The sequence below is a fragment of the Artibeus jamaicensis genome, unplaced genomic scaffold, assembly GCF_021234435.1.
Source record: "Artibeus jamaicensis isolate MK-2021 breed Jamaican fruit bat unplaced genomic scaffold, CSHL_Jam_final contig_685, whole genome shotgun sequence".
Lineage (NCBI taxonomy): Eukaryota > Metazoa > Chordata > Mammalia > Chiroptera > Phyllostomidae > Artibeus > Artibeus jamaicensis.
In genome coordinates, this window is record NW_026521924.1 from 24,083,550 (window position 1) to 24,106,661 (window position 23,112).

At 44.7% G+C, this 23,112-nt stretch overlaps 1 protein-coding gene and 1 pseudogene across 10 annotated transcripts in view; both read right to left on the reverse strand.

Annotated features, from left to right (window-relative positions):
• Window positions 1–23,112, reverse strand: part of PTPRT (protein tyrosine phosphatase receptor type T) — a 925,330-nt gene that overhangs the window by 853,176 nt on the left and 49,042 nt on the right. The window lies entirely within an intron of this gene.
• On the reverse strand, window positions 8,049–8,750 carry LOC119063196 (HAUS augmin-like complex subunit 2; annotated as a pseudogene).

Here is a 23,112-nt window from a genome sequence, read left to right on the forward strand (position 1 = left end):
TTTGCATTTCAGTTGTGCTTTTACCTTCCTTGAAATAATAAAGAGTAATACACTGAAAATGGTGCATATTTTCTTCCATCTTCAATATTAAAATAGCTACACAAAAATTCACCAATTTTGATGTTTTTTAATGCATGCTGATATGACAGCTGTCACCATACAATCTAACCAAATTGTTTCAAATGAAGTTAAAGACAACTAAGTGCCACTAGAGCCATTGTACAGAAAAAAAACAAGTTAACTTTTTGGCCAACCCAACATAATGAAATTAATGACATAATAGGACTGCACCATCTCTAACAATTATTTACCAGATTCACCAGTGTGACAATAAATAACTTCAATGTTCACCCCACTGCTTTACTCCCTTAGGCAATGCCTCCTGGTGCTGCTTAGCTCACACATCATCTCCTCCAGGAAGCCCTACCTGATGGGTCTCACCCCAGGTCTAGCTACCCCGCTGTATTCTGGTGATGCAGTGGAATTACCACCATCACACCTGCCTTCCTGTGTTACTGTCATTACCTCTTTCTTCTTCTACCACAAGTCTGTGGGCTTCTAACAGCAGAAAAGATATTTGTGTTTGGGTCTACGTTTGCAACAGGTGGCATGGGGTCAGTACACACCAATGTTGACCAGCCGCCAACTGTGGGTTCAGTGTGGGTTAGTGCATGGCTGCTTCAGAGAGCTCTTGCCACAAAAACGCTGGTCCTAAGTTCAGTGGCTTAAACCAGAACCATACTCTGTGCTCTCATGTCTGTGGGTTGTCTGCGGGACACCTGATCGGGGTGTGGTTCAGCGTGGGCCACCAGCTGGGTCCAGGTCTCCTCCACATGACTCGCATCCTCCTTGGACCCGCGGACTAGCTTCCCATGCTCTTCTCGTGCCAAAGACCACACACAAAAGGGACAAGCAGAAACACGTGGCGCTTCTTGGAGCTCGGGCACAGATCTTTCTACCTGTATTTTATCGGTTTGAGAAAGTCATATGGACGATGCCGGCCTCATTAGGCGGGAAAGCAGACTACCCCTCTCCTCCTCTACTGGGGGGGGAGTGCAAAATCTTGTGTATAAAGGGTGGGGTGAGCCACAATCCGCTCTCACATGGAAAAGAGAGGGCTCCCACCAGCGGGAGCTAACACCTGTGTTACACCATCACAGCAACTCGCACCCTGCTGCTCCTGGTTACTCGTGAGCCCGAGGTCACACAACCGGAGAGGAGCAGTGATGCACACAAACCGAGGTCTGTCTAATGCCAAAGCTCACCACACGCCACTGCTCCCCCGCCACAAAACCCAGTCTGGACAGACGACACGGTTTCTGAAGCCTCACTCCAATGCACTTTTCTGTCCCAAACTTCATTTTTAAGTATTTTGGAAACAATGTGACAGTCAAAGGAACTCTGAACAGAAAGTGGGAAAAAAACAGCAGAGAGCCAGCCTCCTGAACTGAGCCACATTGCCAAGGTCAACCCTCACCCACACACCAAAGAGACACGGTGACAGAACCTCCCGGATATTCTGTGAGCCAAGCCCAAGGCATTCTCACCCAGAATCGATTTCAGAAAAAGCGGTCATTTGAGGGGCAAGGGCAAAGAGCCCACCTCTCACTCTGATGACAGACACCTCCCAAACACTCTTAGCGAAGCTTCAAGTTGGGCAGCACCAGGTTTTGCTCCAAACACCAATAACAGAGATAAAAATCACCCCAGTCTCATTGGAGGTCACCCTGGCTCTTTCCCAGGGGAATCTAAAATGAGGTGTGTGTAAAGCAAAGACAGAGGTCCAAATTTCCTGTTCCTTCCTTAGCAATGAAGCATTACCATTCAGTCGACTCAACCCGGCCACACACTGCTTGGGTCTATATCAGAGGAAAATTTTGGTTTTAGAAGTATAATGCACTTATCTACCATGAGTTCAGAAATCAGTATTTTGTGGTTGGTAAGAATCCAGCAAAGTTTTTCATAGAAGGGCCAGATAAAAAATATTCTTGGTTCTGCCACGTTGGTGTGCAAGCCACCACGGACCACACAACACGAGTGAGCAGGGCTGCGTTCTGTTCACAAAAACTGGGAGGGAGAGGACTGTGACCCATGCATTGGGCTCTGCTCAGCCTGATCTAAAAAGATGAGAATGTATTTGTCTAAAATTCTAGAAAATTGGTCAATACCTTCAAGACAACGGAAATGTATAAAATTTCTATGGCAGAGCCTGATTTAAGCAAATCCTCCTAAACCCCTAGGTACCCATTTAATTCTTTTTAGAGATAGATAAGATGGAAAATTATGTTCCCACTTTGTTTTATATATACATATATATAAAATAAATATATAAGAGGTCTGTCCAGAAAATGTTCAGCCTATTAATATAATGAGAACGGTTTGCATGACATCGATGCAACCTGACAGCCAAGGAGAGTGGACTGGAGTGCACATGAGTGAACGATGACGACTTCACTGTACTAGTCAGTGGGGATGGTAGACACCATTGAGGAAGCATGGGTACTGTGTGGCCATTGCATTCAAAATGACTGAGTGAGTAGAGCAATGACTCTGCGTTAAATTTTGCATTGAGCTTGAACATCCCCTCACAGAAACTATTCAGATGATTCAGAAGGCTTTCAGGAACAATGCAATGAGTGCAGCACAAATAAAAGTGTGGCACGAACACCTCAAAGATGGTTGAGAATCTGTTGAAAGTTATCCGCGTTCTGGAAGGCCCTCGACAAGCAGAACCCCTGAGAGTGCTGAACATGTACAGGCTGCAGTCACCAAAGATCAGCGACTGCCAGTGTGAGAACTAGCAGCTGATCTGGGGATTCCAAAACCTGCTGTGTTCAAGACTTTGATGCAGGATGTTGACATGAAACAGGTCATGGCAAAATTCATTCCATGGCTTCTGCTACCAGAGCAGAAGGAACACCATGTTGCAGTTGCTCATGACTTGATGCAAACCATCACCAATGAACCAGCTTTCCTCAAGGCATAACCAGAGATGAATGGTGGTCTATGGCTATGATCCGGAAACAAAGACCCAGTCTCAGTGGAAGTCGCCTGGTTCTCAGCACATGAAGGAGCAGCAAAGTCACAGCAAGCTGAAGACCATGTTAACTGTGTTTTTTTATTGGGAAGGTGTTATCCATCAGTAGTACGTCCCTCCAGGCCAAACAATTAATAAGGATACTACCTCAGTGTTCTTCATCGGGTGAGAGATGCAATGCAATGAAAATGGTCTCTGCTATGGGCAACTGGTGACCGGCAGCTTCATCCATTAAGTCTTGTGCAGAGTGTTTTGGCAAAACATGAAATCACCCAGGTGACTCAGCCCCCCTACAGCCCAGATTTGGTGCCCTGTGACTTCTGGCTTTTCCCAAAATTAAAATCACCTTTGAAAGGGAAGAGATTTCAGATTGTCAATGAGATTCAGGAAAATATGAGGGAGCAGCTGATGGCAATTCCAACAAAGGATTTTGCAGTGTTTTTGAACAGTGGAAGAGATCCTGGGAGAACTGTGGGAGGTCCGTCCCAAGGTGCCTACTTTGAAGGGGACTGAGGTGTCATTGTCCTATGTATAATGTCTCTTGTATCTTCTTCAATAAATGTCTCTATTTTTCATAGTGCATGGCTCGATACTTTTTGTATATATAAAAAAAATATATATATATTTCCTCACTCAAGGATATATTTATTGGTTTTAGAGAGAGAGGAAGGAAGAGACAGGAAGGAAGGTAGAGAGAAACATTGATGTGAAAGCAAAACATCAATCAGTTGCCTTCAGTACATGACCCAACCAGGGACTGAACCTGCAACCTAAAACATGCCCTGACTGGAAATCAATCCCACAATGCTCTGGTGTATGGGGACGATGCTCCAACCAATAGCACCTGGCCAGGGCGCTATGTTCCCATTTCACAAAGAAAGAGACCAAGGCTCCCAGAGCTTGTGACCACTCGAGATCACCCAGCCAGTATGTGTGGCAAAGCCAGGGTTCCAGCCAAGGTCTATGTTAATTCCTGGTCAGTGATATTCTGGCATCATAATAAATGTAGCCATTATCCACTCTCAGCCTAAAATAGTTATAAAGAATGATCAGAAAATGCCACTTTTATTCTAAGAAGATCAGTGATGAACTCAAATTTATGAGTAAGATGTTCATGAAAGCCCTTTTCACAATACTACAAAATTGGAAATAATTTGTGTCCAATATTAAATGGAAAGTTGAACAAATTATGATGTAGCTATTGAAAATAATGTTAATAAGAACATGCAATAATATTGGAAAATGTTCACAATAATGATAAGTTAAAAAATAACCAGAAAGCAACACAGTGGCTAAATCTTTATTGTTTTAGTGTGTATATCATACACATAAAACCTCTGGAAAGAAACACCCTAATTATTTACGATCATTTGGGTCTCTCTGGTTTAGAGAAAGCAGGTAATTTTATTTTATTCTTTGAATTTCTTGTTTTGCCAAACTGTATTCAATATATATACTTGACTTTTACAATCAGATGAATATGTTTTTTAAAAGCAATTTATTTTCTAGTCTCTCTCCTATGGTTCTGTTTCATGGGTAAGTTGTACATAAGTGAAAATTTAAAAAGCAACCATTCCATCCTCCAAACTGAAGGGAAACTCACATGCACAATTCCTAACCAGAAGCTGCAACACAAACCCTGGTTTACAGCTCTAATCACTCAAAGGCTGAAGCAGTGTTCAGAACGCTCCCCAAGAGCACAGGCTGGCATGAATCTGCTCCCGTGTCCAAGCCTGTTGAGTAAAAATAAACCTGCTTATTTCGACACTCATCCTTCCTAAGGTTATTGGTTAAAAAGGAAAAAACCATACCACTAACATTGTACACAATATCCTAGGACCATCTGCAATGTGTCTGATGTGACCTGTGTGGTTTCTCGTATCGTCTGAGGTATGAGCACCGAGTCAGGAGCTCCCCCCAAGCACCTGACAGCAATGTCAGGAAATCGGGTACCAGACCAGGCTTGAGTCCCCATCAAGGCCACTTAGGGGATGAGTGACCCAGGACACTCATCAACTCTCTTCAGCTTAGCATCCTCATTCTTAAACTAGGACATGTTAACCACACACTCAACATCCGCTACAGGGTCACGAGGGTTGAATAAGGAAAAAGAAAATGAACACCACAAACACCTGAAATATCTCAGGGGACCCTGTCACCGCTGCCAGTGACAACACTGGGGCTGTCTCCTTTACCTACCACTTTCAGAACCAGGTTTTTATAATGGGTTTTCTTGGAAATCGGTGATCTACTTCTACCCTGGAGGCAGGCACTGTGTGTGTGTGTGTGTGTGTGTGTGTGTGTGTGTGTGTGTGTGTGTGCATGTGCTCTGCTCCAGTGAGAGTCGGTGATCCCTGTTTTATTCAGCAGCACGGAAATGGGAGTCGACAATAGGTGAAAGTGATTAACGCCCTGCTAGCCACTGCCAGCCCCATTGTCTCCCTCAATCATGCTTTCTGTTTCACTATAAACATTCTGCATAGACACTGTAAGTAAATGTATTGATGTAAGCATACATCCAGAAAAGCGTACAAATCATGGATAGATTGCTTAATAAATTCCCACAAACACACTTAGGTAACTGTCATCCAGATGAAAAAATAAAATACTACCAACCTCCCAGAAGCACGGCCATGGCTCTTGCCAGGCAGCCGCCCCTCACCTGCTCACAATAATGACTGTCTTCACTTCTAGCCTCACAGCTTGGTTTTTGCCTGTTTGGGAAATACTGATTAAGGGAATCATAACACTCGTTTGTCATCTGTGTTGGGCTTCTCTTGCTCAAAGTTGACTGAGATTTGCTCGTGTTGTTGCAATGCAGTAATTCTTTATCTTCACAGATAGTATTTCTTTGCATAAACGTATCACGATTTATCTGTTCTACTATGGGCACTTGGCTTGCTCCTAGTCTTCCTTGGTCCTTACGAATAATGATGCTGAGAACATTCTCGTGCATGTCTATGAGTAACTATGTTGACTCATTTCAGTCGAGTATATATCTCAAAGTGGAATGGGACTTCATAAATCATGCATATATTAAGCTTTATGGTACCTGCCAGATTTATATGCCCAGTAGCAGCTATGAGGGTTCCAGTTGCTTTACATCATCACCAACACTCGACAGCATGTCTTTGTCACTTAATGAATCTGGTGAGCATGGGGTGATTTTCATTGCCATTTTATTTGCATTTCTGGATGGCTAATGAGATTCAGCACCTGTGCATCCACTTAGTGTCCATGTTCTCTCCACTAAAATGCCTCTTCCAGTTTCTTACCCACATCACTTTGTGTTACAGAAGCAATTCATGATTTACCCACACTGAGTAGGAAGGATTGGCAGGACAAATCAAAAATGGTAGCCATCTAAAAAGAATCATTACAATTTATCCTTAAATTTCCATTTTTATTCTGGTACTTAAATATGAATGTCCTTGAATGTTCTGAATTCACAATAATAACACCATCCATAAAGAAGGTAGAAAATAATGACAACTGACACTCACCAAGCACCTACTACGTGCTAAGCACTTTGCTGTCCCACATACATTTTACACGTATTCTCAGGACAGTGCTACAACCCCCTTTTACAGAGGAGGAGACTGAGGTTCAGAGAGGTTGACTAACTTACCCAGCATGACACAGCTCCTAACTGACTGAATCATAATTCAAACCCAGTCCGGGAGCTCCAAAATCTATGCTCTTGATCACAAAGGTACTTCTCATAGTTATAAGATTCCAGTGTTTATCAAGCATTAGCATGTTTCACAATCCCCTGGAGGGCTTCTTAAAATAGACTGCAGGTCCACCCCCAGAGCTCCCAAGGGAAGAGGCCTGGGGCAGTAATGTATTTCGAAAAAGTTCCCAGGTGATGCCCATGGAGACACACTTTGAGCACCACTGCTCTGCAGGATGACAGTCATGCCTTCCATACCGTGTCCAAAGGCCCTGGCCCAGCGCCTGGCAGACACCGAACACGCCCACGATTACTGAGTGACTCCTATTCCTGCCTCACACTCTAGGCTGGCATGCAGAGCCATGCCACCAGGCTGCTGCAGGCTGAGCCCACAACCCCTGGGGTGCACCCTGTGCCCCTTTGGACTTGAGGGGCACCAAGAGAAGGGTAAAAACATGCTCTGTCCTAGAGGTGCCTGTCCACAAATGTGAAGGGAGCCCCACCTTCTTTTCATCAATATAAATCAGCACAAGGGAACAGTGAAACTGCTTCCTGGGCTGCACACGGCTCAGGCAACGAAGCCATTCTGTACTCAGTGCCCCCAAACACCCAGGATGGTGCTGGTAGCTTGAGACAGTCCTGACTGATGGTACTCAGGTCCCTGCGTGGCGCATTTCCTACACTAGGCCCTTCAGAATGCATGCCGCGGCACAAACTCTCAGTTGTCCTCTCCAGTGCATTCTGCCTTTTCTCACTGAGTAACGGCACCCCAGTTTTTGCCGAGCACTGTGTAACCCAAATAAAAGACTCTATTTTTTAGCCTCCCTTGCATTGCATATGATTAAGTTCTGAGCAGTAAGATGCAAGCAGATAGTTTCTCTTTGCATAAATATATCACGATTTATCTGTTCTACTATGGGCACTTGGCTTGCTCCTAGTCTTCTGTGGTCCTTACGAATAATGATGCTGAGAACATTCAGGTGCATGTCTATGAGTAATTATGTTGACTCACTTCAGTCAAGTATATATCTGAAAGTGGAACGGTGAGCTTCTGGGAATGTTTTGTTTGGGGGTTTGTTTTTTTTAATCTGCCTGAGTTCTATTGAAAAGTGGAATGATAATATATGAAAAACAAAGGAAAATTTAGCTTGGTCTTAATGAACTTGGAACCTTAGTACTTCAATACAGAGAGGACTCTCTCAGTATTGCTCGCAACAAAGTCTATAAAGAGCCATGTTATCCTTGACTAGCAATGGATTTCGCATGACTACATAGAACTAAGCAAAAATACATCTTTTTTGCTTAATTGAATCAGTTGAATCATTTGACATTAATAATTTAAACATGAACGATAGAAGTAAAAGCTAAAGGAGTTGTTACAACAGCATGTTTCTGAAGATAGTTTTCTTCGGCTAATATTGTGGGGATACAGGAGGGAACGGTCTCTTGTTGGTCGCTCCACCTGATTATGTTCCCTGCCAGTTCTTCTGTCTCAGTCACCAAAATAGCCCCCTTGGCTAAAGCCTCAATGGTTGTCTTTAGAAGTGCATCTAAATGAGGAGTATTTCTAACAGCTTCAAGATGGGTTTCTATCTCTCAATGAAAGTCACCGCCAACCCCTGCCGAGGCACCGGTACTTGAGATAAACAGCTTCACCAGGTGGGTTTTTCAGCACCTGGGTTTCAAGTCTTTGTCCGAGGGACCCCTTCTCTTTCAGCACCGCTTCCAAATGAGTAGTTGCGCTTTGCAGAGTGTGACACTTTTGAGCTCAAAATGAAGGATGAGCAATATCTGCTCTATCTTTCTCTAGTCTTGGAAGTTCAATTTCAAGGTGCTTCTGATGGATTTCAGCTTGAATATTTGTGATCTGAGGTAGCCTGGAAAACTTCACCAAGCAAGGAGCTAATTTCTTATAAATATTTAACATCTCCTGAAGACTAACCCTGAAGCTATGAAATACCAACCCCCCCACGCCAGGCCCCGCAGTAGCCTGGCCGCATTTGGCTCAAAAGCTGGATCCCAAGGGTTCACTGAAATCATGGCTGAGACCCACCTCCCAGGGAGTCTTAGAAGAAGTATGCTCTTCTCTCTCTCCATTCTGCTACTCCACATTCTGCAATGGCTGGAACTCAGGCAGCCACCTCAGACCATGAGGTTCGAGGCCACAAATCATGTGAACGATTGAGGGGTAAACTGGAAGATGCCTAGGACCCTTTCAACTTTGTAGTACCACCAGACTTGCTGGATTTCCTCCTCTGTGACAGTGTTTACAAGAGGTTAAAATCAACTTCGATGTTGTTTAAGCCATGGTTATTTGGAGGCTTATATTTTATGCAGCTGAACTTACCCCTAACTAGTACATGGATGTTAATAAGCACTATGAGTCAGCTAGAAGGCCACATGGCCCAGTTTAGCCCCCCTCTCTCATCAGTACGTCCTAAGCAAGGCACCTCCGTTCTTTGCACCTCCAATCTGCAATATGTAACATAGGGAGAGAAACATGCATTGTCATTTCTTCCAAAGACTTTAGTGAGGCACAAGCATTACCTAGTCCAAAGATGCTTTGTGCAATATAAAGCTCTACAATATGTAAAGGACTTTTATTACCTACCAATTAGAGAATTTTAAAAGAGGAAATGAAATGGAAGAAAGCAATGTCTGAAAAGACACCTCTAATGAAGTAACTGAATGAGACCAATGGTATCTCTGCTCATCTCTGCCAAGTCACCATCACCCAGGCCCACCCAGGTCATTCTTTATTTTCCAAATGAGAATTTACTTTTGCTCTAACACCACTATTACACCTCAATTAAATATCTATCAGGCTAAATGTCAATTGATTTTTAGAAATAAAGATTTGAAATTTATGAGTTGAGGATCCAAGATGGCAGTAGAATGGATGAATGCTACACTTACCTCCTCCCAGGACCGAGCTGGAATTACAACTAAAATACAGAGCAAGCAGCCTGAATACCCAGCTGAAGACCAGCTGCAGGGAAGTCTTATAACCAAGGATTTACAGGAGAAGCCACATGGAGACCGGAAGGAAGGGCGGAGCTATGAACAGGGCTGGCCCTGCTCCTGTGGGAGGCAGTGAGATTCCAGGGGGGATATTGCACCTGCAAAGGTGCCCCCCCGAGAAGCGTGGGGTCTCAACCCCAAGCCAAGCAACCCGTTCCAGAGCACCAGAGCCAGGAAGAGGCACCCACATAACATCTGGCTGTGCAAATAGCAGTGATTCTGTCCTCCAAGGACAGGCAGGAGTCTATTAGAGACACAGGCACCCTGTTAAAGGGCCAATACACAAAGTCTCATTTGCAGCCACTCACCCTGGTCTGGAGGACTAGAGTCACATGAAGAGGGACTGGGGTTTATGGCTCTGGGGAGAGACAGACAGGACGGCTGCCAGGATCCCTGTGCTGAGTCACTCTCCCACATCGCAGGCACCATCTCTCCTGGGAGCACTACCCTCCACAAGGCACCAGCCTGGGGGGAAGCAATAGCCTTACCCACTGGACCCCCTGCTGCCCGGCGCTGCAGAGCTCTCGCCCTACTGAGGGTCAGCTGCGTGGGCCAGGGTGTAGAGGTCTGGGAGGACTCAGGGGATGTCAGGGACTGGGTTCGGGTTTGGGGCAGGGCCATTCCCCCCACCTTTTCTGAACCTGACTGGCCCCTCCCCCTCATGAGAAATCCACTAGCTCCACTCTTAGGGCGTCCACGGCCCCACCCTCCCATCTCCTGGTGGCTCCATCCTGCCAAAATCTGGGCAGTGTACAGGACAGTGGAGTTGTGTGGCTCTGGGATGGAGTTCCACGCCCCCCACCTTCCCCCAAGCCTGACAGGCACCTGCCCCTCATGGGAGACCCAACGGCCCCACACTCCTGACTCCCAGAAGGCCCACCCTGCTGAGAGCTCACTCCTGGCAGAATCTGGGACAGACTGAGCTGTGTGGCTCTAGAACGGGCCACTTTCCCCTCTCACACCTGGCTGGAGCACAGCGATCTCTCTAAGGGGCCAAATCTTGGTCTGTTTGGGCCTGATAAACTCCACTGGCCTCACCCTGATGACTGCCTCAGACCCACCCCACCACAGAGGTGTATGAGCACCCAGAGGGCAGCAGCTAGACTTGATTAGCCCTGGAACATCTCTGGACTGGCCTCCGACCCAGGACTGGTACCAAGTGTGAACCTGTATCAATCTGGTGAACACCTCTCTCCCCTACCTGGTGACTGACTCACTGACAATCTACTTCATGCAACTGGAAAACCACCAGAGGCTCTTTCAGTGACTGAGCCTAACAGGCAACTGGAAGGCAGAGGCAGGCAGAGACAGATCTCCAGGTGCCTTGAACTTTTGCTGACCTGTCCCTAGGCTCAGTGCTGGTAATAGCCGGCCTTGGTGCATAGCTTGGTCCTTCCCATGCAAACCCAGGCCCAGCGAGGCAGCCACAAACTGTGGATCACTTTGTAGCTCTTGAGAAAAAAGAACAAAGTTGGAGGAATCACACTACCTAGTGGCAAACTATACTACAAGGCCATAGTAATCAAAACAGCATGGCACTGGCATTAAAAAATGACATATAGATCAATGAAATGAAATCGAATGTCCAAAAATAAACACACACCTTTATGGTCAATTAATATTTGACAAAGGAAGCAAAAACATACAATGGGGTAAAGACAGTCTATTCATATATGGTGTTGGGAAAATTGAACAGATATATGCAAAAAAAATTAAATTAGACCACCTCCTTACACCATACACAAGAATAACTCCAAATAGATTAAAGACTTAAGACCATAAAAATCCTAGAAGAAAAACATAGGCAGCAAAATCTCAGACATTTCACATACCAATATTTTTTCTAATCTATCTCCCCAGGCAAGGGAAACAAAAGAAAAAATAAACAAATGGGACATCAAACTGAAGAATTTTTGCACAGCAAAGGGAACCCTCAACAAAAAACAGCCCACTGCACAGGGGAACATATTCACCAATGAAACATCTGATAAGGGGTTAATATCCACAATTCATTAAGGACTTATAAAACTCAACACCAAAAAAACAAACAATCCAATTAAAAAATGGGCAAAAGACCTGAATAGACACTTCTCCAAAGAGGACATACAGATGGCTAATAGACATATGAAAAGATGTTCAATGTCACTAATCATCAGAGAAATGCAAATTAAAACCACAATGAGATACCATCTCACACCTGTCAGAATGGCCATCGTTAATAAATCAACAAACAACAAGTGTTGGCAAGGATGTAGAGAAAGGGGAACCCTTTTGCACTGTTGGTGAGAATGCAGATTAGTGCAGCCACTGTGGAAAGCAACATCGAGTTACCCCAAAAAATTGAAAACAGAACTGCCTTATGACCCAGTGATTCCACTTCTGAGAATATATCCAAAGAAATCCAAAACACTAATTTGAAAGAATATATGCACCCCTAAGTTCATTGCAGCATTATTTACAATAGCTGCAGCCCAAGTGCCCATTAGTAGATGAGTGGATAAAGAAATGGAAGACTACACAGCCAGAAAAAAGGAAATCTTACCTTATGCCACAGCATGGATGGGGCTGAAGAACGTTATGCTAAGTGAAATCAAATGAACAAAAAAACAAAATAGAAACAGACTCACAGGTACAGAGAAAAGACTGACAGCTGTCAGAGGGGAGGGGGTTTGGGGGCTGGGTGAAAAAGATGAAAGGATTTAAAAAAATCATAGACACAGACAATAGTATGGTGATTTTCAGAAGGGAAGGAGGTGGAGGAGGTAGAAGAGGGTAAAGGCAGGGATAAACGGTGATGAAGAGAGAATGGACTTGGGGTCGCGAACGCACAATACAATATACAGGTGGCATATTATAGAATTGTACGCCTGAAACCTGTATAATTTTATTAACCAATGAAATTTATGACCCAACACAGAGTAATTCAATAATTGTACATTTCACAACTGAGCTTTATAATCAATTACTGTTTAGTGATGTTAATATAAACACACGTTCTTCTCAAGAGACCCTGGACAACTACAAATTAGCTTTCGCACACACAACAGTCTGGCAGCCTCTCCACACAGGCCTGGTCTCTTCCCAGGAAGCACCGAGCCCGGGGAGTAACCCCAGACTGGCTTCCCTGGCCGTGCACTTGGACCCATCACGCTCAGCAGTCAGGCTGTGCTGAGACCAGACTTAATGGGCGCTCACCCAAAGCATAATTCAGAAGATACATCACCGGGAAGGCCAACCGCACAACCCAACTCAGAAACACTGACCACACATGGGTCACAGAAACACCACTTCACGCATTTGCCTGTCCAACCACTCGTGACTGCGTGCCTGCCGCATGCCGGACACTGCACATCAGTGTAAGAGATGAAGATACTGGCCCCCCTGGAGGATGAGGATGAGGGGCAACAACAATAACAGTCAAAGTAAACTGAGCTCAACGTCAACTGACTTTAAGAAATGAAGATTCATGAGCTAACACAGTGTATTAGCACGTCATAAATACTGGGAAGAGAAACTTAAAAGCAAAGTATTGCTCAAATTTTACATATCAAGAAATTATAAATAAGGCTCGGAGGGGAGAAGTGACTAGCTCAAAATCGGAAACGAACTTAGATTTGGGATTTTAATTTAGATATGCCTGATGCCGAATTCTGCCCTCTGCCTACCTCCCACGCTGAATGGGCGGATGAATGGCCAGGCTCACGCCAGCAACCCGGACTGAATTCATTGCCGACTACACAATAGAAATTCTTGTCAGGAAACGCCCCCTTCCACCCGGTCTGTAGAGATGCCCTAATTCAGAAAATAAGGCTCACATTAAAGAATATTCAGTACCGAGACCAAACCGTCAGTACTATGTAACTATCCGCCTGCTTAAATCTGATCTGGGCTTGAGCAAAATTTCCATTTTAATTTCTATGTGATAAACGTGCGCATTATTTTCACTGTGAACGAACCTGAAAGCAATTCTGCGGGTCACTGTTCGTTTGAAATTCATTCCTTGCCTCCACAGCACTGGCCGGCGATGTGAGAATGCGTTTATAAATTTGGCTTCTGTTGGGACTAAGCTCGGTAAAGGGGTGCCCTAACCTTGGAGGAGACCTCTGTCGCAAACCCACAGATTCTGGTCATTGATTAGAGAGCTTTTCAGAAAGCTCAGTGATCCCATTTCGAATCCTTTCACATTGATTATTAAAAGCAAATTATGTTGCTGAAAGGAAAGCCGCAGAAAGGTGGCGATTTAATGAAATAAGTCAGGAAGGCCTTCTGGATGAGGTAATTGGTTTTTAAAAGGAAAGGCATTTGGGAAAAGGTTTGTCGGATGGACTGGAACAACTGAAAACTGTGCACTTAGTCACTGTTTACGTGTGTCTTGAAGATGAACAGTAGCTGATGACTTGGGGGAATGTGGACAAACAGGAAGAACAGGGTATTTTGTCATATTTATAAAACACGCCTGCCCACTGGCATAGTCACGCCTGCCTACGCCATCCCTGCATCCCTCTCCCTAATCTTCAGTGGAGAGCTCCCACGAGGAAAACAAAGATTTCACCCGAATGCTCTCATTTCTTAGGCTGTTGCTTTTCACCTGGTGTCACTGCTTCCCTGCAATATGGAAAGATGTTACAGAAGAAGTCAGAATCACTCTCTTATGCCAACACTGAGCAATACGCTGTTGTTCTAAGAACGACACCAACCCCTCCAGGGGTCCTCAATCTCTCGGTGGGAGGCGGAGGCGTCTGGTAGTGAACAGCGGTGGCAGGGAGTGTGGGAACACTACACGCAGCCACCCCTGGGGCTTACTGATCCTAGCAAAATCCACGGACCCTGCGTGCCTCCTTACGGGACTGACACTGACTAGGAAATTCGAGGCCACAGACTTCCCGTCCTAGAACCAGGGCCCAGTTTGTCCATAACCTCCCCGAGAAGATCACAGTGCTGGGAAAAACCGCTGCTGTGACTTACTCAAAGCCTTGACTGGCCATATTTTAACACTATGCCAAGCTTCCTCCAACCCCTGCTGAGATGCCTACAGATACTCAGAGCTTTCGAGAAAAATATGTCTCTATATATAAAGAGGTCACAGTGCTCAGGCTGGTAGCTTCAAACGGCTCCCCGGTAAGGAAGCTCTGCTAAGCAGCTTGGTGCCACCAAGGCGTGAATGCGATTTTAGGTTGATGAGACCACAGGCAAGTGGGGCACCACCGGCCGTAATGACTGAAGGCCAACCTTGAACACCTGTTTCCTTCTGGTTTACTATTTGAATGTACTTGGACTGTGCGTGATGGGAATGATATTTGAATAAAAAAAAAGATAGGTCAAAATCAATGTTTTCTACATCAAACACGGCAGGGAAGGAAACAATCTCTCCTGATATGAGGGTGGATTGCCTTTTGCTTTAATAACGCGAGTCTTTGCTCAGCCCGGAAATGCATGTGCATACACCATCCCAGCACATATAGTTACGAGGATAACATTTTAATTTGAAGGGCAGAAAATAGGATATTTTATTTCCAGAAAAGTCATGGGAAGGGCCTTGAGAAAATGAGAATTTGCTGCAGTAGGAGAAACGGTAATACCATGCACCAAGGTTAAAGCAGGTCAGCAGTTAAAGAATCCAATTGGGATGGTTTCTCTTTGCTAGAACCAGAGAGAGACCTTTCCGACAACACCTGTGGCTGTAGATGTTGGGAGACGCGGTGGTGTTCTAAACATGCACCTCCGTGACATCCTTAACGCCAGGAAAGTGGATGAGAACCGTGACCTACATTTCGAATCTAATTTTGCTCTGTGAATTATTATTAACCTATCAGGCTTTATTATTTTTAAAATCTATCTTTGCAAAAATAAAATATCCTATGAATATTTAAACAGGGTTATAACGTAACACCATCCACGAGCCTAAAAAGTACATTATGTCCTGAAATAAATAGAAGTGACTGGTTATCAGGGGAAAAAAAAATCCATGGGGCGCAGCTTCGGAGTGGAGTTCAAGATTCACTGCCGAAAGGAGGGCTGCCCCGGGACAGCCACCCAGCCAGCAGCATCTGCACTGGATTCTGCGTGAGCAAGGAACAGACCTAAGGTTATGGTTTCCGTTCCTACTCCTCACTTCAGCAGGACATGTAATGTGGTGAGCACGAAATATGTGAGGGGCAGAATTACCTATGGTTGTGACCTATTTCTCCCTCCTCTGGATTCCTCCTTAACGCTAGACAAAAAAAAAAAATTGCAGTCACACACACATCCATCATGAAACCCAGCCAGGCCACAGGCCGCATCTACACCCTAACTCGCACCTCCTGACGTTAGTAAAAGCCAAGAAACAAAGTAAGACCAAAAGGCCTGGAGGGCAGGTCACCCCTAGCCTGCCCCTCGGCCACTCCCCAGCCCTGTCCCTGTAGTCACAAGCATCATTCCAAAGGGCTGACGCAGCCAAAAGCCCGGCCTGTTACACTAAGGCACAGCGCAGTGATGCTGTGGCTTCCTGTGGCCCACAGGGCCCAGGAAGAGGTCAGAGAGCCCAAGGTCGGGGGGAGGCGGCGCGGACCTGTCCTTCCGCTGGGCATTCCAAAGGGAATTTCCCCATGGGCAGCTGTAGTGTTGGAGGCTGAAGAGCCTAGGACCTTGACTGTTTCTTTTCTTTTTTTTTATTGTTGTTCAAGTACAGTCGTCTCCATTTTTACCCCACCACGTCCCCCCACCCCCACCTGTCGTCGCCTCCTACCCTTGAACCTACCCCTCATTGGCTTTGTCCATGTGTCCTTCATACATGCTCCTTGATGCCCTCCATTATCCCCCTCCCTTCTCCTCTCTGGTACCTCAGTTTGTTCTTTATTTCAGTGTCTCTGGTTGCTCACACACAAATCAACAAACAAGTGCTGGCGAGGATGTGGAGAAAAGGAGCCCTGGCACTCTGCTGGTGGGGACGCAGACCGAGGCAGCCACTGTGGGAAACGGCATGGAATTTCCTGGACTGTTTCTGACGGCAGGTGAATGGGTTCTTTGCATGCCAGACTTGGGATAACCTCCACCTCTCACTTGGTTTTGATGAGTCTTGCTTTGATTGACTGATTTTCCCAACTGTCTTCCCACAGGTGCAAATCTGACTATTTCAAGATATTGCTAGATCTTTCATGCTGACAACTGCATGAAACAACATGAGCTTCGGAAGAGGTGCGTTCTTACCATAGTAGTGGTTAGAATAAATATCATTCTTCCGAGCAGTGAGCATGGGAAGGCAATGTTAATCAGGTAAATGAAGAGCATAAGAGGCCTGCTCTATAAATGATAAGAAGCAGAGTAAGTCTGTATCCTTATCAGAGGAGATGAAGGCAGCCTGAGGCCCCCCGATGGACCAAACCCGAAGTATTCAGCTGGACACCTTCATGGAAGCCATAAAGGAGGATCGAGAGATCCAACAGGGGTCAGGGAACATTCAATAAGGGAAGGGGGGAAACCATCAATTGCCAACCGACCTGTATTCAGTCTTGTCTTGGACCAACTGCTCTAGTCCATCTCAGATGACAACATGCGGAGCTTTGAAAGCTTCAAGTATCAAACAAGGCAGTTTGATACTCATGACAATTCTGAGGTCACTCTTTTGAGCCTGTCCCTGCACAAACACCACCAGGGCCCCCAAACAGTCAGGTGGGAAGGTCAGAAGGCAGAACAGCACCCCCAGGAAATACGGCACCCGAGGAGAAAGGTATAGCAGTAAAGAGAGACTTCTCTAATAGCAAGAAGTTGGAGAAGGGGTATAGGTGTTCACGAGGCTCCCAATTCCTGTCACTGCACCTGAATAAACAGATCCGGGCTCTGAGACCCACAGGAGTGCCAGGCCCTTGGCGTCACCAGCCTCCAGCATATCTGCAGGAAAAGCAAAACCAGACTGTAGATCACCACTATAAGCCCACTCTGTCTGCAATTCAGGCCTGGCTGGGCTAAGGGTTTCCGAATTAGGGGGTGATCTGTATCTTTATCCCAGGCACCCATGCTGTAAGCCTAGGACAGGTGCCCCAATGTGTTCTTAAACCATGCATATCGTAACACAGGAGAGTAAACTCCCCTTCATCACAATTTTAAATACATATTTTAAAAATATATGTATATATAAACATGTATATTTACATATACATATACATAGTACTATATGTGTGTGTGCGTTATGTAGTATCAGGTTCTCTGACCATCCTCCCTACAAAACTGTGAGCTCCATGAGGGTCTCCATGAAGACCCTGCCTGTTTGCTCGTTTATTCACTCCCACCTAGCCCCGAGCCTGGCCAGGTCATTCATAAGTTAGTTCGGTAAATGTCTGAACCTTTGGTTTCAGACCATGTTCATTGGTGGCTTCCCCTGCCTTTCAAGTAGGCTCTCACCCTCCCTGTGTGAGGAGAAGGCAGAGTTCCAGCCCCTCCCCCCAGGGCCACTCCCTGTGATTCTTCCTAGTAGCCCCTGCAAAGGTGTAAGGGGTCTGAAGGCCCCCACTCTTCATGCACTTGGCCACAAGGGGCTGCACCTTTGCGCAATTTGCACAACCACACAGCTGCTGTGCCCCACCTCGTGCGGCCCTCCTGGCCCCATAACCTCTCTGACAGGAGCGGGAGACTGGTCCTTTGCCACCTTCCTCCCTTCTCCTTACCAACGGGGGCTGCCTTTTGCTGCTTAGCTCTCCTCTGCCTCCACTTCCCCTTCCCCGCTCCAAAGAGTCCTTTTTTAGAAATTTTGTGACACAGGATCAAGGAAACACAGAAAAAAGAGATAGAAATAGAGAGGCAGGAGACAAAAGGAAAGAATTCAGGGCAAAAAAACCTCAGCTGATCTACGTTACAAAGACTTCACAACTGGGGCAAGGGCAGGAGAAGAGAAAGTTGGGAAATATGAATTTAGATTCCCATCAATAAAGAGTCTTTAATAGATGCGAGTAAATAATGAAATGCTCTTTTAATTATCTTTGTACTCCTAGAACACAGTGTTATTCAAAATCTGAACCTCATGGGTTACACGTTCCTGAGGGTTTCATTTCATTGATCCCGAGAAAGTGCAAATCCCAGGAAACCAGATGGATACTGGGGGACAGTAGAAAACACTAGAATATATCATCTTCTCCCTCACCCCAACCCCCACCCCCAGATTAAAGAACATCACATAGGAGCAGAAATTATTTTTAAGCCTGGGGCCAATGCAAAAGGAATTCTTAAACGCCAACCCTATGAACCTGTCCAAAAGCCATGAGGTGGAAAAAAATGTTCAACTAGCACACACATGAGTAGTGCAACTGTCCCTTCCTGTTTATCAGTAAACATGGCTTCTGAGCAGACCGCATCCTGTTCACGGGAGAGTAAACAGAACAAGAAAAAACACAAAACTTAACTCTCACATATTGTAAAACAACAGAAGAGAACAGCACCGGGAGGCTTTGGAGGTGCACACCTCTGAAAACAATCTACTACAGGATCCGGAAGAAAATTTCAGAAATCTGTTTGTCATGCTTTTTTTAAAAATATTTTTCAATCTCACCTGGGAGGACATTTTTTCATTGCTTTTAAAGAGACTGGAAGGAAGAGAGAAACATCGATGCAAAAGAGAAGCACTGACCAGCTGTCTCCTGTACATGCCCAGACCTGGGATTGAACCTGCAACCCAGACACATGCCCTGCCTGGGAAGTGAACCCATAACCCTTTGGCCATGGGATGACGCTTCAGCCAACTGAGCCACACCAGCCAGAGCTGTTCATCATGCTTTTTACCTTATTCATGCCACAGCTGGCAATAACATCCCTATCCTCACTTCCACTCCCCGATGTTTGTCTCAGGGAAGCCCTGCTTTTGCCAGCATGCTGCAGACATGGTACAATGACTCCTATATTCCTTCTACTCTTTCGGAATTTTCAGGTTTTTCCAAAATGATTATGCATTGTTTCTATAATAATTTTAAAATCTAACTCGACAGGGAATAAAACCATTTCCCTTAACCAATATAAGTTTTCTTTAAAAAATGATTCATTTTCTATTTAAAATAAAAAAATAACCTCCATCTTGTCAAAGAATTTGCCCTCAAAGAAACATTTAGGACTAGATGGATTCAGAACTGATTTAGTCAAGCTTTTTTTGTTAAACAACACTAACATAATACTCTTAACAGATTTTGGCAAAGATCAGGAAAAGAAAAGACTTAAAATTGGTCTAACTTATGAACATAAACAAAAATCCTAATTAACCACTTAGCACATAAAAACTAGAAAAGCACTTTTTAAAATAACATACCATGTCCTAATGGAGTTCCTCCCAAGAACAGAGCCTATTAAAAATAATCACCACATTAATACATTAAAAAGCAAACATTTTAACTCAATAGATACCAAGAAGGCATTTAATCAAATTTCTCACCTTATGCCTGAGTTAAGAAGAAGACAAAAGAACCTTGATAAATTAGAAGAGGACTCTTGCTTAACTCCATGAAAAATTCATACACCACCCCCACCATCGCTCCACAAAAAATTCAGCAGAGCACTTAAGAGAAAAACCACGGAAGCGTTGCAAGAGAGAAAATAATGAAAAGGACACGCATTATCGCCATTGTTACTATAAGTGCTATTCAACGCAAAAAGAACAAAATAAGTAGTATATATTGGAAAAGATACAGTGAAATCATCTTTATTTGTAGCCAATCGTATACCTGAAAAATCCAAAAGAATCAACCAAAAGGCGAATAGAAAACTAAGAGGACAAAATTAAAACACAAACATTTTAAAAAGTCAATAGCTTTTTATACCAAGAATAACTATATTTAAAAGAGGGAAAAGATACTTTTTTAAAAGAAGTTACATTGTTCGTATTGTTGTTTAAGTGCAGTTGCCTGCATTCCCCCCACCCCACTGACCCCCACTTCCCACCCTCAGTCCTGCCCCCCTTTGACTTTGTCCACGGGTCCTTTATACATGTTCCTTGACGGCCCTTCCCCTTCTTCTCAAAAGGACACAAATGGACAAAATAAATATTTAGGGATGAACTTTACAAAAACATACAAAATTGTGGACGGTTTTTCTAGAGGACAAAAAGGAACTACTGAAGGCCCTGAATGTGTCATTCTCAATCGCTCTGTAACATCCAACTGTGTGGCACTGCAGAAGTAATTCCAATAAAAAAAACCCAATGGATGAGCCTTAACAACATGACTCCAAAATTCATCTGGAAGAATGAACTCAGCAAGAATCGTTGGGGGGCCAGGGACGGATCTGAAAACACAATTACTTCAAGGATTTAGGGTGACTTGGCCTGCCAGATAGTAAAACATATTATAATGCTTTAGTACAGGAAGAGACATAGAAATATAACAGAACATCCAGACAGAGATACAAGTTTATATGAAAATTTAATATCATATTCTAAAAAAGCATTTCAAATCAGTAAAGGGGATAGGAAGGATTCAATAAAAGATGTCAGGATAACCAGCTAGGCACTTGGAAGACTTGGATCAAAATACCAAAAGAATAGGTATATTCTTTTGGTATTTTATCATCTTGGATTGAATAATACAGTTGGTAACATCAAACCAAGTCCAGAAACTGTGAAAAGAGCAAACAACTATTTTGGTTACATAAAAACAAACTGTGCAGAAAGAGACGGCACAAACACAGTTTAAGTACAGCTGTGTGTGCTGGGGAGGGGGCACAAGGCAAGTCTGTATCTGAGCCGGGATGCAGGCTGCGTGGGTGTCCACAAACGCAAAATTCACCGGGCTGTACGGTTAGGATCTATGCGTGTTATCAGGTGTAAGCTATGCCTCAATGTCCAAAAAATGTTTAAAAAAATAAATCAGGCATTTATCCCGTCTTTCTTATAGAAACTACATTTCAGGATGAGCACAGACTTAATGAGGAAGAATTCTTCATACAAAAGTTACAGTTAATAAATGCAAGAGAAACAAAAGAGCTAGCAAGTCACCATTTCGCACTTCCTAACGAAATAACTCATCTGGAAAACGCCCACCGATGGCTGTTAAAGCCGCTGCCACAGTGGTTCTCAAACTCGGGCGTGCATCGGCATCATTTGGTGCGGTGGGTTCCTTTTTTGTATCAACCTGACTGGCCACAGGGCGCTCAGATATCCAATCACACATTACTCTGGCCATTTCCGTGAGGGTGTTTCGGATGAGGCTAATGTTATAAACCAGTGGATGCAGTAAAGCACCTTGCCTCCATAATGGGCGTGGCACTCATCCAAACAGTTCAAGGCCTGTGCAGAACAAGAGGCTGACCTAGCCCCAGCCCCCACCCAGCCAAGAGGAATTGTGTTGTCTGCTCTTCCTGGTTCCATAACACGTCTCTGGGCTTCATTTGCAACATCGGCTCTTGGGCTGGAACTGTGGTATCAGCTCTCACTGGGCTCCCTGCCAGCCGACTCTGCAGATTTGGGACTTTCCAGTCTTCCTAATCTTGTAAGTCCTTATCATAAATCAATCTATCCATCTCTCTTTATAGATAGATAGACAGGTAGATGGGTGATGGACAGATAGATAGATATAGATAAGTATATATATATATATAGTCCCGTTTCTCTGAAGAACTCTAGTATACCTGGAGAACTTGGAAAAACACAAATTGCTGGGTCCCAACCCCAGAGTTGCCGACACAGTAGCTGTGGGGCTGGGACACAGAACCAGCATTTGTTACAAGTTCCCAGATGTAATGGTGCTGCTACTTGAGAGACCACATTTTGACAACCAGTGAATTAGACAAAAGGTTGATGGGGAGACTCATCAAGGACACATCGGGCCGACAACACCTCAACTTACTGGTCAACTTGAACTTCAGTCTTTAGGAGATGGGGCAATAGAGGAACAGGACACAGAGCACAATAAAAGTACAGTCAGCTACATCCGGGGTAAGGGGAAATGTACAAACAATAATGGGCCCGGTGTCTTCAACTGATTAATGCTATGAAGACAAGCAAAGGGGGAGCCATCAGTGACTGACAGGAATTAAAAGACCTTTGGCGGCACAGACCAAAACCAGCTTCCTGTTTTTTTAATTGAGAAGTTGAAGAAATGTTGCTGATATTAAAGAACTGTCATCGGTGTTACTGGATACGATGACAGAATTATGCGTGTACTTTCTGTGGTTCTGATCTGTGAGCCCAGGGTTCTTAGCCTTGACTCTGTTGACATTTGGGGCCAGGTAATTCTCTCTTTTGCAGGATTGTCCCGGGCACTGTAGGACCCGTAGCAGCATTTCCTCATCTCTTTCTCTGCGAGACGCCACAGGGACCCACCAGCGCCCTTGGCCAAGAAAACCCACACTAGCTGAGCCAGGGCCACATGTCCCCGGAGGGCAGAACGGCTCCTAGTAGAGAACCACTGTATCAGACAAATCACCCAAA